Genomic DNA, 15,441 nt, shown 5'->3' on the forward strand with positions numbered 1-15,441 from the left:
GTGTGTATTTACTATTATAATTACTGTGTCTGTTTCCTTGAAAGCATGCCTTTCTCGATTCATAAGATGCTTTAAGCTTTTCCATTTCTAAATGAAAAAGTCACCTCAGAAGTCGCCATAAAACTGTTACAAAAACAATCGAATGGCTAAACTACGCGTAACAGGTATGAGGTCGCCAGTACAGTGCCATTCTAAATCGCTCTGAGCACTATGCGCCTTAACTTCTGAGGTCATCAGTCGCCTAGAACTTAGAACTAATTAAACCTAACTAACCTAGGGACATCACACACTTCCATGCCTGAGGCAGGATTCGAACCTGCGACCTTCGCGGTCGCTCGGCTCCAGACTGTAGCGCCTAGAACCGCACGGCCACTCCGGCCGGCATAGTGCCATTCTGTGACACAGACGTATGAGAAATACATATCAAAGTAAAACTGATAGTCAGAAAACTAACAGTTAGGAGCTAATTCATGACGTTGGAGTGGAATGTTCAAACATCTCAAGCGCACCAACGTACACTATGTGATCAAAAGTATCCGGAGACCTGGCTGAAAATGACAAGTTCGTAGCGCCCTCCATCGGTAATGCTGGAAGTCAGTACGGTGTTGGCCCATCCTTAGCCTTGACAGCTTGCACTCTCGCAAGCATATGTTAAATCAGGTGCTGGAAGGTTTCTTGAGGAATGGCAGCCTATTCTTCACGGAGTGCTGCACTGAGGAGAGATATCGATGTCGGTCGTTCCAAAACATCCCAAAGGTGTCCTATAGGATTCAGATCAGGACTCTGTGTAGACCAGTCCATTACAGGGATGTTATTATGGTGTAACCACTCCGCCACAGGCCGTGCATTATGAACAGGTGCTTGATCATTTTGAAAGATATATAAGATTCGCCATCCCCGAATTGCTCTTCAACAGTGGGTAGCAAGAAGGTCCTTAAAACATCAATGTAGGTCTGTGCTGTGATAGTGCCTCGCAAACCAACGAGGGTTGCAAGCCCCCTCCATGAAAAACACGACCGCACCACAACACCGCCGCCTTCGAATTTTACTGTTGGCATTACTCACGCTGGCAAATGACGTTCACCAGGCATTTGCCATACCCACACCCTGTCATTGGATCGCCACATTGTGTACCATGATTCGTCACTCTACACAACGTTTTTCCACTGTTCAGTCGTCCTATGTTTACGCTCCTTACACCAAGCGAGGCGTTGTTTGGCATTTACCGGCGTGATGTGTGGCTTATGAGCATCCGCTCGACCATGAAATCCAAGTTTTCTCACCTCCCGCCTAACTGTCATAGTACTTGCAGTGGATCGTGATGCAGTTAGGAATTCGTGTGTGATGGTCTGGATAGATGTCTGCATATTACCCATTATGACCCTCTTCAACTGTCGGCGGTCTCTGTCAGTCAACAGACGAGGCCGGCTTGTACACTTCACTATCACATCGAAAACAGTGGACCTAGGGATGTTTAGGAGTGTGGAAATGTTGCGTAAATACGTATGACACAAGCGACACCCAGTCACCTGACCAGCTTCGAAGTCCTTGGGTTCCACAGGGCGCCCCATTCCGCTCTCTCACGACGTCTAATGACTACTGAGGTCGCTGATATGGAGTACCTGGCAGTAGGTGGCAGCACAATGCACCTAATAGGAAAAACTTATGTTTTTGCGGGTGCATGGATGCTTTTGATCACATAGTGTACGTGTATCTTGGGAGCCAATAAATGTTTTTTGTTGAAATTTTCGCATGTGTAAAGCTAAAGAAATAAAAAATTTTTGGTTCAAATTTTGAAATTTTCATTTTTTAAAGCCTAGATTTACCCCCTTAATGAGGTATTCAAATAGCTTGTGAGTCACAGATTACTCATTCTGTTTTCACAATGTTTCCACTTCTTGCATTCGCAATTAAAAATGATTGGTGCAGTGTTTCAACAACGTTATTTTTGTTTATTTTGTTTTTGGAGAGCAAAGCATAGTTAAACAGAAAGATCATACAGTGAGCCGTAATTTCCATACTCGACATAAATGTAATTACTTGTGAAATTCCACATCAAAAAGAGAGTTAACCATATTATATTATAGTGTGATTCAAAATTGGACTGGTGAGGGTAGAGAAAACTCAGTGACTCGTATAAGGATTAAGAATGCGGATAATAATGAGTAATGATAAACAGAGGAAATGCAGCAGTGTGCAGGAAAAATTACAGTAAATAAATTGCAAAAAATATGAGTGATAAATCTAATGACTAACTCACATAATGCAATAGATAAAGGGAAACAAAAGTTTCTAAAGAAGCTGATGGAGTATATTTTAGTACTATAGTACGTATGACACTTTTTAAGGTTTTTCCGTAGATATTTACAACATTCCACTCATTCAGACCTGCTATCGATGCGGTCGTCAATATGAATTCACTACGCTGCTCATCATTGTACATACAAGAATATTACGCGCATCATATTGTAATTTTTGTTTTTCAGACCATTTTTCGTGCTTTTATCTTTCGTTTCTGCATCCTTCCTCTAATACATTTTGTAAGCTCTGTTTCAACGGACTGGAATCTGTTGGTTTTTAATTTATGGGTTGTTAACTGGTGAATGAGAACGTCTTGACTTTTCTTGTTGTCCGAAAGTTACCTATTCCTCCCGCTGTAATTCGTTATCCATTACATCTATCGGTTTTAGTTGCAGTACTTGCAGGTCTACATCTTTCGCCACGTCAGTAATACCACCTACGAAATGAGTCGCTATACGAAGAAAATTTTTATTATTTTATTCTCATATGTAGGGGTAACCACACATTTGTAATTATCTTGCAAACGGCTTGTTAGCCGATCCATGTCCACTCGAAAGTTTTTGCTTCTATTATCATATACTTTCACAGTGTCAGTTTTCTCTGTTAGTTGTTGTGTACCCTGTATGCACTGAAGTTCAAATGGGTCTGAGCACTATGCGACTTAACTGCTGAGGTCATCAGTCGCCTAGAACTTAGAACTACTTAAACCTAACTAACCTAAGGACATCACACACATCCATGCCCGAGGCAGGATTCGACCGTAGCAGTCGCTCGGTTCCAGACTGTAGCGCCTAGAACCGCTCGGCCACTCCGGCCGGCTGCACTGAAGTGAGAAAAGTCATGGGATAGCAATTTACACATATACAGATGACAGTACTGTCGCGTACCCAAGGCACAGGGTGGAACAAGTAAAAGTGGCCCGGAGAACAGAGTTCAGGGTACAAAGGAAAACGGCAGTGGAGAGGAAATAAAGTACTAACCCGACTACAGCAGATGTTGAAAGTGATCGCAATTCATTTCTTGGTACTTTTGGGCCCCGGTCAGTAGTTGCTGAAGGTGGATCGAAGCTGGACTGCTGGAATCGGTTCAGTCTCATCCGAAATGTTCTGCTGCAGGTCCTCGGTGGATCGAAGATGGACTGCTGGAACCGCTGCAATCTCATGCGAATGTTATGCTGCAGTTCTTGAAGACTGTTAGGGCTGTTACAATAGATCTTAGACTTCAGGGCTCCACACACAAAGTAAACGCTCACTGGCGTATCAGGTTACCTGCGTCGCGAGCTAGAGCTGCGACCAGACTGACCGCTTCCAATAACTCTCAGGCGTGAAGATTGTGTAAATGAACTCGAAGGAGCCGTTGCGGATCACATGGCGGGCGTACACGTGGTGTGCGCGTCACAGGGTGTGGTTATATGCATGCAGTCACGTCCAATCGTATCCGCATGTTTGGGACAGTGTATAAAAGGTTTCCGGCGTGTTTATGGCAGCACAACAGGAATTAGCAGATCCTGAACGCGGAATGATGTTTGGAACTAGATGCATGGGATATTCCAGTTCAGGAATCGTTGGGGAAATCAGTATTCTGAGATCCACAATGCTAAAACTGTGCCGAAAATACCAAATTTCAGGCACTGCCTTTCACCACAGACAGCGCAGTGGACGACGGCATTCACTTAACGACCGAGAGCAGCGGCGTTTGTGTAGAACGTTTAGTGCTAAAAGACAAGCAGCAATGAGTGAAATAACCGCAAAAATCAATGTGGGAAGAGGACGAACGTATCCGTTAGGGCAGTGGGGCGAAATCTGGCATTTATGGCCTATGGCAGCAGATCACCGACGCGAGTGCGTTTGCTGACTTCACGGCATCGTCTCTCCTGCCCTTGTGACTGTGGTGTCACCGCCAGACACCACACTTGCTAGGTGGTAGCCTTTAAATCGGCCGCGGTCCATTAGTATACGCCGGACCCGCGTGTCGCCACTGTCAGTGATAGCAGACCGAGCGCCACCACACGGCAGGTCTAGAGAGACGTACTGGCACTCGTCCCAGTTGTACAGCCGACGTTCATAGCAATGGTTCACTGACAACTACGCTCTCATTTGCCGAGACGATAGTTAGCATAGCCTTCAGCTACAATTGCTACGACCTAACAAGGCGCCGTATTCAATTGATTTTGAGATTCTATTAATGTTTCATCAAGAGCGATGTTCTACAAATGTGGACTAAAGTTAAGTATTCCAGAAGCTACGTACTTTTCTTTATAGCATTCATTACGTATCCTGTTTCAGACCTCACGCCAGCCTGCGTGAGTTTAAGCGCGTGCCTTTCGGCTTCCTCTCATTGTGTCTAGGCTGTCTTGTCTAGACACAACAGTGACCATGTCGGTTGGACCCTAAATTACTGGAAGACGATGCCTTGGTCAGATGAGTCCCGATTTCAGGTGATAAGAGGTGATGGTAGGATTCGAGTGTGGCGCTGACCCCACGATGCCGTGGACTCAAGTTCTCAACAGCGTACTGCGCAAGCTGTTGGTGGCCCCATAATGGTGTGGGTTGTGTTTACATGGAATAGTCTCGGTCGTCTGGTCCAACTGAACCGATTATTGACTGAAAATGGTAATGTTCGGCTGCTCGGAGACCATTTGCAGCCATTCGTGGAGTTTCTGATCCCAAACAACGATGGAATTTTTATGGAGGTCATTGCGCCGTGTCTCCGTGCCACAGTTGTTTGCGACTGGTTTGAAGAACATTCTGGACAATTCGTGACCACTCAGATCGCCCGAGATGAACCCCACGAAACATTTATGGAACATAATCGAGAGGTCGCTTTGTGCATAAAATCGTGCATCGGCAACACTTTCGCAGTTATGTGCAGCTGTAGAGGCAGCAAGGCTCTGCATTTCCGGAAGGGGCTTCCAATGACTTGCTGAGTCAATGCCGCGTCGAGTTGCTGCACTACGCCGCGATGTTAGGAGGTATCCAATGACTTTTGTTACCTCAGTGTACATAACATCATATTATTTCACTAAGGTTTTTTAAAGATCTCTGCAATTACTGTAAATGGAAATGAATTGTTACTTCTCTTAATATTTAGTACTGTAATAAGAGTTAGAAATTGATTTCTCTTACAGAGGAAAGTCTTTGTAGTACTTATTTTAAAAGAAAAAAACCTCATACTGCAACAACAAGATTACATTTTCACTCTAGTATTGGTATTGATTATAAAGAAATGTTAATGTGTAACTATAAAAAAAAAATAATGTCGTGTGACTAGGGCCTCCCGTCGGGTGGGCCGTTCGCCTGGTGTAAGTTTTTCTATTTGACGCCACTTTGGCGACTTGCGCGTCGATGGGGATGAAATGATGATGATTAGGACAACACAACACCCAATTCCTGAGCGGAGAAAATCTCCGATCCAGCCGGGAATCGAACCCGGGCCCTGAGAATTGACGTTCTGTCGCGCTGACCACTCAGCTACCATGGGCGGACAATGTGTAACTATGTACGAGCTACAGGTAGTCAGTCTTCGCCATTGTTGTGTGTCGTCGGACTCCGCTATCCGACTGCAAAGACGTACGTTAGGTTTCGACGGCCCAATATCGGGATCATGAGACGTTGTCGGATTGGGCTTCCGCTGCCAGTCTAGACACTAACAGTGCAGTTTGGGTGTTTGTTTTCCTTTCTGACGTCTTCCGGTCGTAGGCAGATGGATTGGAAGAAATACGGGTCCATTGTAGGTGTAGCCTAAGTATTCTGCTCTTTTCTTGCTCCCATCTTTAAACCAGCGTACCCAGCAACTTTTACAGAAGGGAGAGGGAGAGAGTTGCCATGAATCCGAACCTTACAAGCATTCAGAATTCGAATACTAGGGCTATGGGTACGTACTGCCGAGCGTGCATATTTCCTATTAAAGAACGAGGAATTATTATTGCCTAACAAAGAACGAGGAGTTATCGTAGCAGTCTTTGGACGTGTAAAGATGGCCAACCGTTTTTAGTTTTTGTCGGCCGCTGTCGTAAACAGTTGGCCCTTTATAAATGTCTCTGTTGCTGAATATATATCGTATTTCAAATGAATCGAGTCTGTACTCGTTTGAAATTACGTAAGTGATGAAACAACTAATTGAAAAAGGATAATGAATGATGACTACAAGGGATCTGCATTTGAAGTCCCTATTTTTATATCGTTGTAGATTTGTCAGAGAGTTTTTTACGCAGTTAATTTCGTTGGATGTGAGGTCCGCCAGTCATGCGTAACACCGTTTTCCTCAGTACCCAAACATGTTTCGCCACCACTGTGCCATCATCAGTGGGTTTTCGTTTTTATTTATTCTGCAATGTGAACATTTTTGTTAAATGATTATAAAATTATGTGTTTTTAAAGTTCAAACAACAGATCGTTTCTTTTTGTAAATATCTTTACATTTGGTGTGCATGAATTTTCAGGATCACTTTTGTGTTAACTACTACAGGTAGCTTGTCTTCTGCAACTAAACGATGTTGACGAGAATTTTTTTTTTACTTTTTCGTGTGACAAGTACTTCCATTCTCCGTATAATGCTGAGGTGTTGTGATGCACACTTAACTATAACAACTCATTATAACACCTCAGCATACGAAAACGTTAGTAAAAACGAATATAGGCGCGAACATCGCGAAAAACTGAATTACACTGTAGAAGATAGGTATCTTGCAGCAAAAAAAAAAAAAAAAAAAAAAAAAAAAAAAAAAAAATCTCATCGACATCGTTTAGTTGCAGATGACAAGCTACCTGTAGTAATTAACACAAAAGTGATCCAGCAAATTCATGCACACCAAATGTAAAGGTATTTACAAAAAGAAACGATCTGTTGTTTGAACTTTAAATGCACATAATTTTATAATCACTTAACAAAAATGTTCACATTGCAGAATAAATAAAAACGAAAAGCCACTGATGATGGCACAGTGATGCCGAAACATGTTTGGGTACTGAGAAAAACGGTGTTTTGCATAACTGGCGGACCTCACATCCAACAATTTTAACTGCAAACACGGCCAATACAAGGAACTGCAAATCAAAATCGCGGTTAATTTCTTTTAGATCATGTGCTATGGTGTTTGTCATTTAGTATTTCAAAATAGGTTGTGGTGCAACGTTGCTGACAGATTGCTACGACGTATCGCGTGGTATGCGCGCTCACATCTTCTAGATCACAGCTTCCAAAATTTCCAGAGCACACTGTTTTCTGGCGTATATTAACCACAGAAAGAAATCTGATGGGGTCAAGTCTGGAGTCCTCGGTGGCCACTCAGCATTTTCGCAATGTCCGATAATATGTGCTGGGAAATCTTTGTCAAGCCAGACTCGTAAAGTCAGTGCAAAGACGAGAGGTGAATTGCACATCATCCACGTCCCGGTGTGCAACAGTGGGATGGGCCAAAGTTTGTAACACCATAACTCACCGCATTCATTGTTTCACGAAGTATCTACAGACCAGTAAGAGAAGGATTAGTAACACGAAGTCTCTTGACCTGTGACTATTTTATTCAAAGAATAATATCCGCGTTTTGCGTTTCAATCAAATAGCAGCAAAAGTCCATGTGCGTTGTTTGTGTTCGTGAGTCTAGGTGTGCGGCACAAACTTTACACACGCTTTTCTCTTTATCAAAGAATTCTGGAGAATGTCTTGACACTTGATTTAGAGATGTTGTTCCATTGCGATTTGTGACATATCAGTGTTGACGCACTATGGACGCATTCCACTACTCAACATTGAGTGCTCACAGCAGACTGGTCGAATGCGCATCGCCGGCCGCGGTGGCCGTGCGGTTCTAGGCATTTCAGTCCGGAACCGCGTGTCTGCTACGGTCGCAGGTTCGAATCCTGCCTCGGGCATGGATGTGTGTGATGTCCTTAGGTTAGTTAGGTTTAAGTAATTTTAAGTTCTAGGGGACTGCTGACCTCAGATGTTGAGTCCCCTAGTGCTCAGAGGCACTTTTAGAATGAGTATCAGTTGCTTAAGTTCTTAGTTCAAGCTGCCAACGTGGCTACTAGGTGGGCGTCGCTTGTATGGCAGGAATAAAATCTATGTTTATTGTTACTATTCGTGTACACGAACATCTCTGTCAAAGAGACTACTAAAATTTTAAGATACAATCTGCTTAAATATAAGAAAATTAGTGTTGCAGAGATCTGTGAACTCACAGTTACACTTTCACTTATTATAGAGCATAATTATGTTAGCTTCAACAACAAACTGTACCAACAACATGATGGTTTGGCAATGGGAAGTAGCTTAGCTGGGATATTGGCTGACATTTACATCAACCATATAGAACAAAAATTCTTCTCTGCCAACCAGCACATCTCAAACAAAATAATATACTACTGAAGATATGTTGATGATACAATCCTGCTTTTCGATGGTACAAGCAATGAAATAGGTACATTAGCAGCAGATCTAAGCAAAATGCACAAAAATATTAAATTCACAGTTGAACATGAAACTAATAAAAGCATTAACTTTCTTGACCTGAAAATTTGCAATAGTAACAAAAAACACCAATTTAGTATTTACAGAAAACCTACCACCGCAGATGTCAGTATTAGCAACTCATCTTGCCACTCCTGCCAACAAAAAATGGCATATTTCAGAACAATGCTACACCGAATTTAAATAAGTACCAGTGAGTGACACAGACCAACAAAATGAATTCAATATAATTAAAATAGTTGCTCATAATAATGGACATAAACCCACAATAATACAAAAACTCCACAGCAAAATGCAGACAAAAACCACAGATCCACTTCACAGCAGTCACTTCAAGCCAAATCAGTGTGCCACTGAAGCCAAACCTAAATATGCTACTCTCCCATACATAGACCCACTCTCATACCAAATAGCAAACTTATTTAAAAAGAAGAAATATATCACAATCAGCTTTTCCACAAATAATAAATTACAACAAAAAGTAATCCATGATGTAAATATCTCCAAGAGTCCCTACCGTAAATCAGGAATATACAAACTCAAATGTCATACATGCCCAAAATTCTACATTGGACAGACAGGCAGAAGTTTTTAAATTAGATACAAAGAACTTATTGATGCTCTAAGACTTGGTACCTTGAACAAAACAGCATTTGCAGCCCATGTTGCTGAAGAAAACCATTCAGTGGGAAACATTGAGGACAACTTAAAAATTTTGCATCTAGCAGAAAAAGGAGCCACTATGAATATATTAGAAGAATTATAAATGCACACACACAAAAACAGCGCCACAGACTATATCCTCAGTAAACAAACAGAGTTAGCTAACACCCCTCTCCTGAAAAATTTCCAAAAATTACTTTCCAGTCTCCAAAGCAAATAATATTAGTACACCTATCTGCAGTTCAAGCAGCAAATTTATATGTTACTATAATTCTCATGATGCTAAATGTAATTAAATAATATACTATTTTACCTATACAGTTCTAAATATACAGGGTGTTACAAAAAGGTATGGCCAAACTCTCAGGAAACATTCCACACACACAAATAAAGAAAAGATATTATGTGGACATGTGTCCGGAAACACTTAATTTACATGTTAGAGCTCATTTTAGTTTCGTCCACCTACGCTCAATGGAGCATGTTATCATGATTTCATACGGGATACTCTACCTGTGCTGCTAGAACATGTGCCTTTACAAGTATGACACAACATGTGGTTCATGCACGATGGAGCTCCTGCACATTTCAGTCGAAGTGTTCATACGCTTCTCAACAACAGATTCGGTGACCAATGGATTGGTAGAGGTGGACCAATTCCATGGCCTGCACGCCCTCATGACCTCAACCCTCTTGACTTTCATTTATGGGGGCATTTGAAAGCTCTTGTCTACACACCCCCAGTACCAAATATAGAGACTCTTCGTGCTCGTATTGTGGATGGCTGTGATACAATATGCCACTCTCCAGGGCTGCATCAGCGCATCAGGGATTCAATGCGACATAGGGTGGATGCAAGTATCCTCGCTACCGGAGGACATTTTGAACATTTCCTGTAACAAGTGCTTGAAGTCACGCTGGTACGTTCTGTTGCTGTATATTTCCATTCCATGATTAATGTGATTTGAAGAGAAGTAATAAAATGAGCTCTAACATGGAAAGTAAGCGTTTCTGGACATATGTCCACATAACATATTTTCTTTCTTTGTGTGTGAGGAGTGTTTCCTGAAAGTTTGACCATCTGTGTGTGGCGTGTTTATAATTATGTATTATTTATATTTTAGGACAATTAATCTGTAAAAACACACCACGTGTCATAAAGAAAGCGTGTAAACCGTCTGAGGATGAATCACAACGATTCGAAACCGGTATTGGTTTCGTTTGAATAAAGGAACCGAAAGTAAATTTGTGGCTGGTTGCTGTTCTAACACCACCAAGTCACATGCGTTTATCACTATAACAGTCCGTTAAACATAAGTTCAGTTTACGTCGGCGTCTTTAAGACAGTTTGGATGATATAATAAATGTTTCTTGATCAAATCACAGCACTATTCTTTTACTTAACATTTTGGTTTGTTCCACTTTCACGCAATTCTAACGGTTAGTGTCTCCACACGATAATGGTGTCTGATTCACGGCTAACTGTCACAAGTTCACACAGTATGTAAAATCGTCACCGCAAACACTCGTTATACTTTTCAGGTTTTACTGTTCACTTAATAATGCACGATCGCCTAGTAACACAGCGGACGCACTGTAATTAATTGTACCTCCGTGTAGTACCGTCTTTCACGCCGAACTTTGCATTGTGTCTCCACCCGCGAACTGGCCACAATACCACAACGACTCGCACGCGCTCTATCGATAGTCGATCGATGTCTCTCTGACGCAGTACATCTCCTAGCCTAACCAAAGATTTACAAAGCATATAAAGCCAGAACATTCATATTCGTACAATATAAAATATAAAACAGTAGCAAAATGAAGGAAGAAACAATGTGATGTATTAACAAATAAAGAATAGTTGAAATAAGTGATACATAGCCTACGTACTATGACAAGGTAATGCACAAAATAAAAAAAATATTATCGACTTTCGGGGAGAGAAATGTCGTTACATGTGCCTTCCATTTTGGCATAAGATGCTTCACATTACATGTTATGATAAAATGTCCTTACACATTAAAGCCATATGCTACAAGTGATTTATTTATGTTTAACTTTGGCACTTAATTTTCATTATGAATTGTCAATCAATATTAAAAGAGATTTACTTATCTATCAGCAAAAAATTTACATAACTTTCACATATTAACCAAAACATATCTCTCACTGAAGCAAATAACTAATTCATTACGGTATGGAAATTTGAACATAATGAAAAAGAAGAACAAACATTATGTGTTCAGTCCATGAAAATATCTATAGCTATAATTATACACTATGAACCTGAATACATACACATAAGCGTTCGTATTTTCCACTCACAAGTCTTGTCATTGTATTATTGTTTTTAAAGCTTGCTCTCTCTCTCTTTTCACGTTTTAACCACACTATCATGTTTTTTTATTTACCCTCACTGTCACAGATACAAAATAAATATGGTATAAATTACCTGTATATATATATATATATATATATATATATATATATATATATATATATATATCATCTTTTGGAGTGAGTATTCCCTAACTGTGTGTCAAATCGTTAAATATAATCTGACAAATTGCAGATTACCACATCATATTGTCTGTGTTGTTTGACATAAATTGGTTTAATTTATCACAAATGGTCACTATTTAGACTTCCATTGGCTGACATGTGTATACATAAAGTTTATCGTCTTACCATCTCAGTTCAGTACTTATAGGTCATATACTGCTTCTCACAAAATTATTTACTAACCAAATACCGAATTAAGATTTCAGATACCTTGCACTATAAGGCTATAATCCACTATATTTTTAAGAGCATACTTCTTTTTCGATTTTTGGGTAAACCAGATAATATGCATTCAGGTAGGGTATAGCAGCCACCTAAAATGGACCCTTGTACACATCAAAGAATTTAGAAATCTCACTATTTATTTCTTGGCTTCTCATATGTTTTAACTAAAACTAAATCCCCTATTTATAATTCAACACCTTTTACTTTGTCATCATGTCTTTTCTTCTTTTCCAACAGTTTCTTCTCTACCAGCTCTCTCACTCTTTTCTTCTTTTCGTCCCAAATTAATTCCTCCTTAGTAGGGAAAGATAACTTTTCCTCATCAAACTTTTCTGTATCTCACCTTTCACAATCTGCTAAGGAGTAAACCCTGTTACATCATGAACAACAGTATTCATAACCTCTTCAATATTTCCTACTATATCTCCCCAAGAACTGTGGTTACTGCTACAGTAGGTACAGCAGAATCTGCCAACCTCCCTCATATAATGTTCTATGGGGTTCCCCTGTGGGTGATATGTTGAAGTGTAAATTACTGTAATTCCCTGATTAGTAAGACCTTCTTTCCACTTCTTACATGCAAACTGTGACCCATTGTTGGACAATATGGCCTTAGGCTCCTCAAACTTCACAAAATAATCACCTTCCAGTTTGCTCAAAACGACTTTCCCAGTAGCTTTACGTAACGGATAGAGTTTTATAAATTTAGAAAATACTTCTAAGACCACAAAAGTGTATACAAAACCTCCCTTAGTCTTCGGCAATGCACCATAAAGATCCACAGACAACTGTTTCTTCTCATCATTCAGTTTAATATTTTGCATAGGAAGCTTGCATGTTTGATTTGCAACTTTTTCTCTTTGACATTTGTCACAGGTTTTGATTCGGTTGTTCACTCTCCTTACCATGTTGCCAAAAGACACACTTTCCTTTAATTTCTGTTCATACTTCTTAGCACCTACATGTCAAAAGTATTGTAACAAGGCCAGTCCCATTCCAAAATACCGTTATCCATGATGGCGGCCATGACGTCAGAGTCATTGTGAACTGTTTTCATAACACCGTCACCATTCCAAAGCATCGTTAGTCGACAACAACAAGGTCGCACGCAGTGTATCCGGCACGTGTTGACTCTCTAGTCTTTATTACCGTAGCGGGTTGTGACATAGAGAGAGTTAGCGCCATCTCTCTCTATGTCGCAACCCCGCGCATACATACACGCCCTAGGCAGGACCTATATAAATCAATGCACGACCTACCTCACTCTCACACTGCTCGTATACTTCATTCATCCAATACTTGTCACTTCTTTGTAATTAAACGTGTAAAAATGAAACGATCACGAACCGCCAGTGACAGCAGCAGCAGCAAACGTGCTCATGTGGACGAAGTTCCATTCCCTGGTAAGTACATTTTCAGTGAAACTTCCTGGCAGATTAAAACTGTGTGCCCGACCGAGACTCGAACTCGGAACCTTTGCCTTTCGCGAGCACTTGCCCGCGAAAGGCAAAGGTTCCGAGTTCGAGTCTCGGTCGGGCACACAGTTTTAATCTGCCAGGAAGTTTCATATCAGCGCACACTCCGCTGCAGAGTGAAAATCTCATTCTGGATACATTTTCAGTATTCTGATATCTACACCCTTTAACTCTGTGTATGAGTGCTACATATCTTTTATAATGCTCTCTATAAAGATCGCTCCTCCACTTGGTCTGTGTGTGTTCCGGCTTACGTTTTTTACCCTTTTGAATCTCTCTCTCTCTCTATAAAAATTGCTTATCCACGCCTTTTTTTTACCTCTAACTTGGGTGTCTGAATCTTTTATTTTAAGTGTTACATTTGTTTTGTACTGCTCTCTATAAATATTGTTCATCCACGTGTTGTATGTTACGTGTTATACCCGTTTGCGATCTCTCTCTGTAAAGTTTACTAAGTCTTTTAACGGATTCTATGTTTGTGTATGTGTTAAGTCTTATATCCGCTTTGGACATCTCTATGTAAAGAATGACTTTCCACATGTTGTATGTGTTATAATTAATTTACCGTATCCGCTATAAAGATAGAGCTTCCACGTGTTGTGTATCTGTTATATTCGTTGTGCAGTGCTCTTTGTAAATATTTCATTTCTTTCCTTTTTGTTTTTTTAAACTTGCTGGTCCGCTTATTTCTCTATCACTTAACTGAAAGCACACTTCCCTTTCCATATGCGATATTATATTCAGTCTTCTCCATCTTTCTAGATTTCTTCCAGCAAATCACGGCTGATCTAGACAATCAGATCGAGATGGAAAGGGCTCAAGCGCAGCTCGAATGTAAGTACATTTATAATACAATCATACTTCTTAAACTTAAATAATTTCATCTAATATATACCCGTTTCCTGATTGTATACATTTAGTCCTCATAAGCCGGTCTTTTCTTTGTAGATGCGCCTAATTCAGCATTCGGTTCAACCACCCAAAACGTTCAAGGAGGCGGCGGTAGCGTTCAAATGGCGCCCGCCACACAGGACACTCAGTCTTTAGAGGAGGAGGAGACCAACCTGCCTGACCCGTTTGAGGAGGAGATCAACCTACCTGAGTGGTTTGAGGATCTACTTGATTTTGGCAATGAGTTGCTCAAACCATGGAGTCAGAGCGGAGAAGGTGAATAATTTTGAACATTAACATTCCTTCACATAACCACCATTATCTACTCTTATTGTTATTATTTATAGCTCTTTTAAATATAAATCACTAAATTAATTTTTTTCCTTATTTATCTTACAGGTATATCACACGGCGTACGCCGTGTTCCTAGAGCGTTGGTTGCGGGGGCGGGACTCGGGCGCACCGAACCGCAAAGACACGCCCCACCTTGCGTAGCCCCTATAAGGGCTTCGCGGGAGACAGATGCAGAACACGCGCCAGCTCCTCCCCCAGCGCTGTCGCAACCGTTTGGCTGCGCAGCCCGTCCGCCGTCGCCACAGCCTGGCCCTTCAAACTGGCTGTCACCCCCTCCTCCTCTAGAAGCAGCAGCTCGCCGCCGCCGCCCACGCAAGGTATGCGTTCCGAGACGTATACCTCTCCCCGCAAATGATGATGATTACGATCACCCATCACCAGCCCATTCATCTATCGGGTGGACTCCTAGTTGTAGCAACAGTAATAATAGTAATTTCCTTATGGCTAGCGGTAGTTCTCTCCCCCGTCCTATCGATAACGAATTCGATCAGAATAA

The sequence above is a fragment of the Schistocerca serialis genome, chromosome 2 (assembly GCF_023864345.2).
Source record: "Schistocerca serialis cubense isolate TAMUIC-IGC-003099 chromosome 2, iqSchSeri2.2, whole genome shotgun sequence".
Classification (NCBI taxonomy): Eukaryota; Metazoa; Arthropoda; class Insecta; order Orthoptera; family Acrididae; genus Schistocerca; species Schistocerca serialis.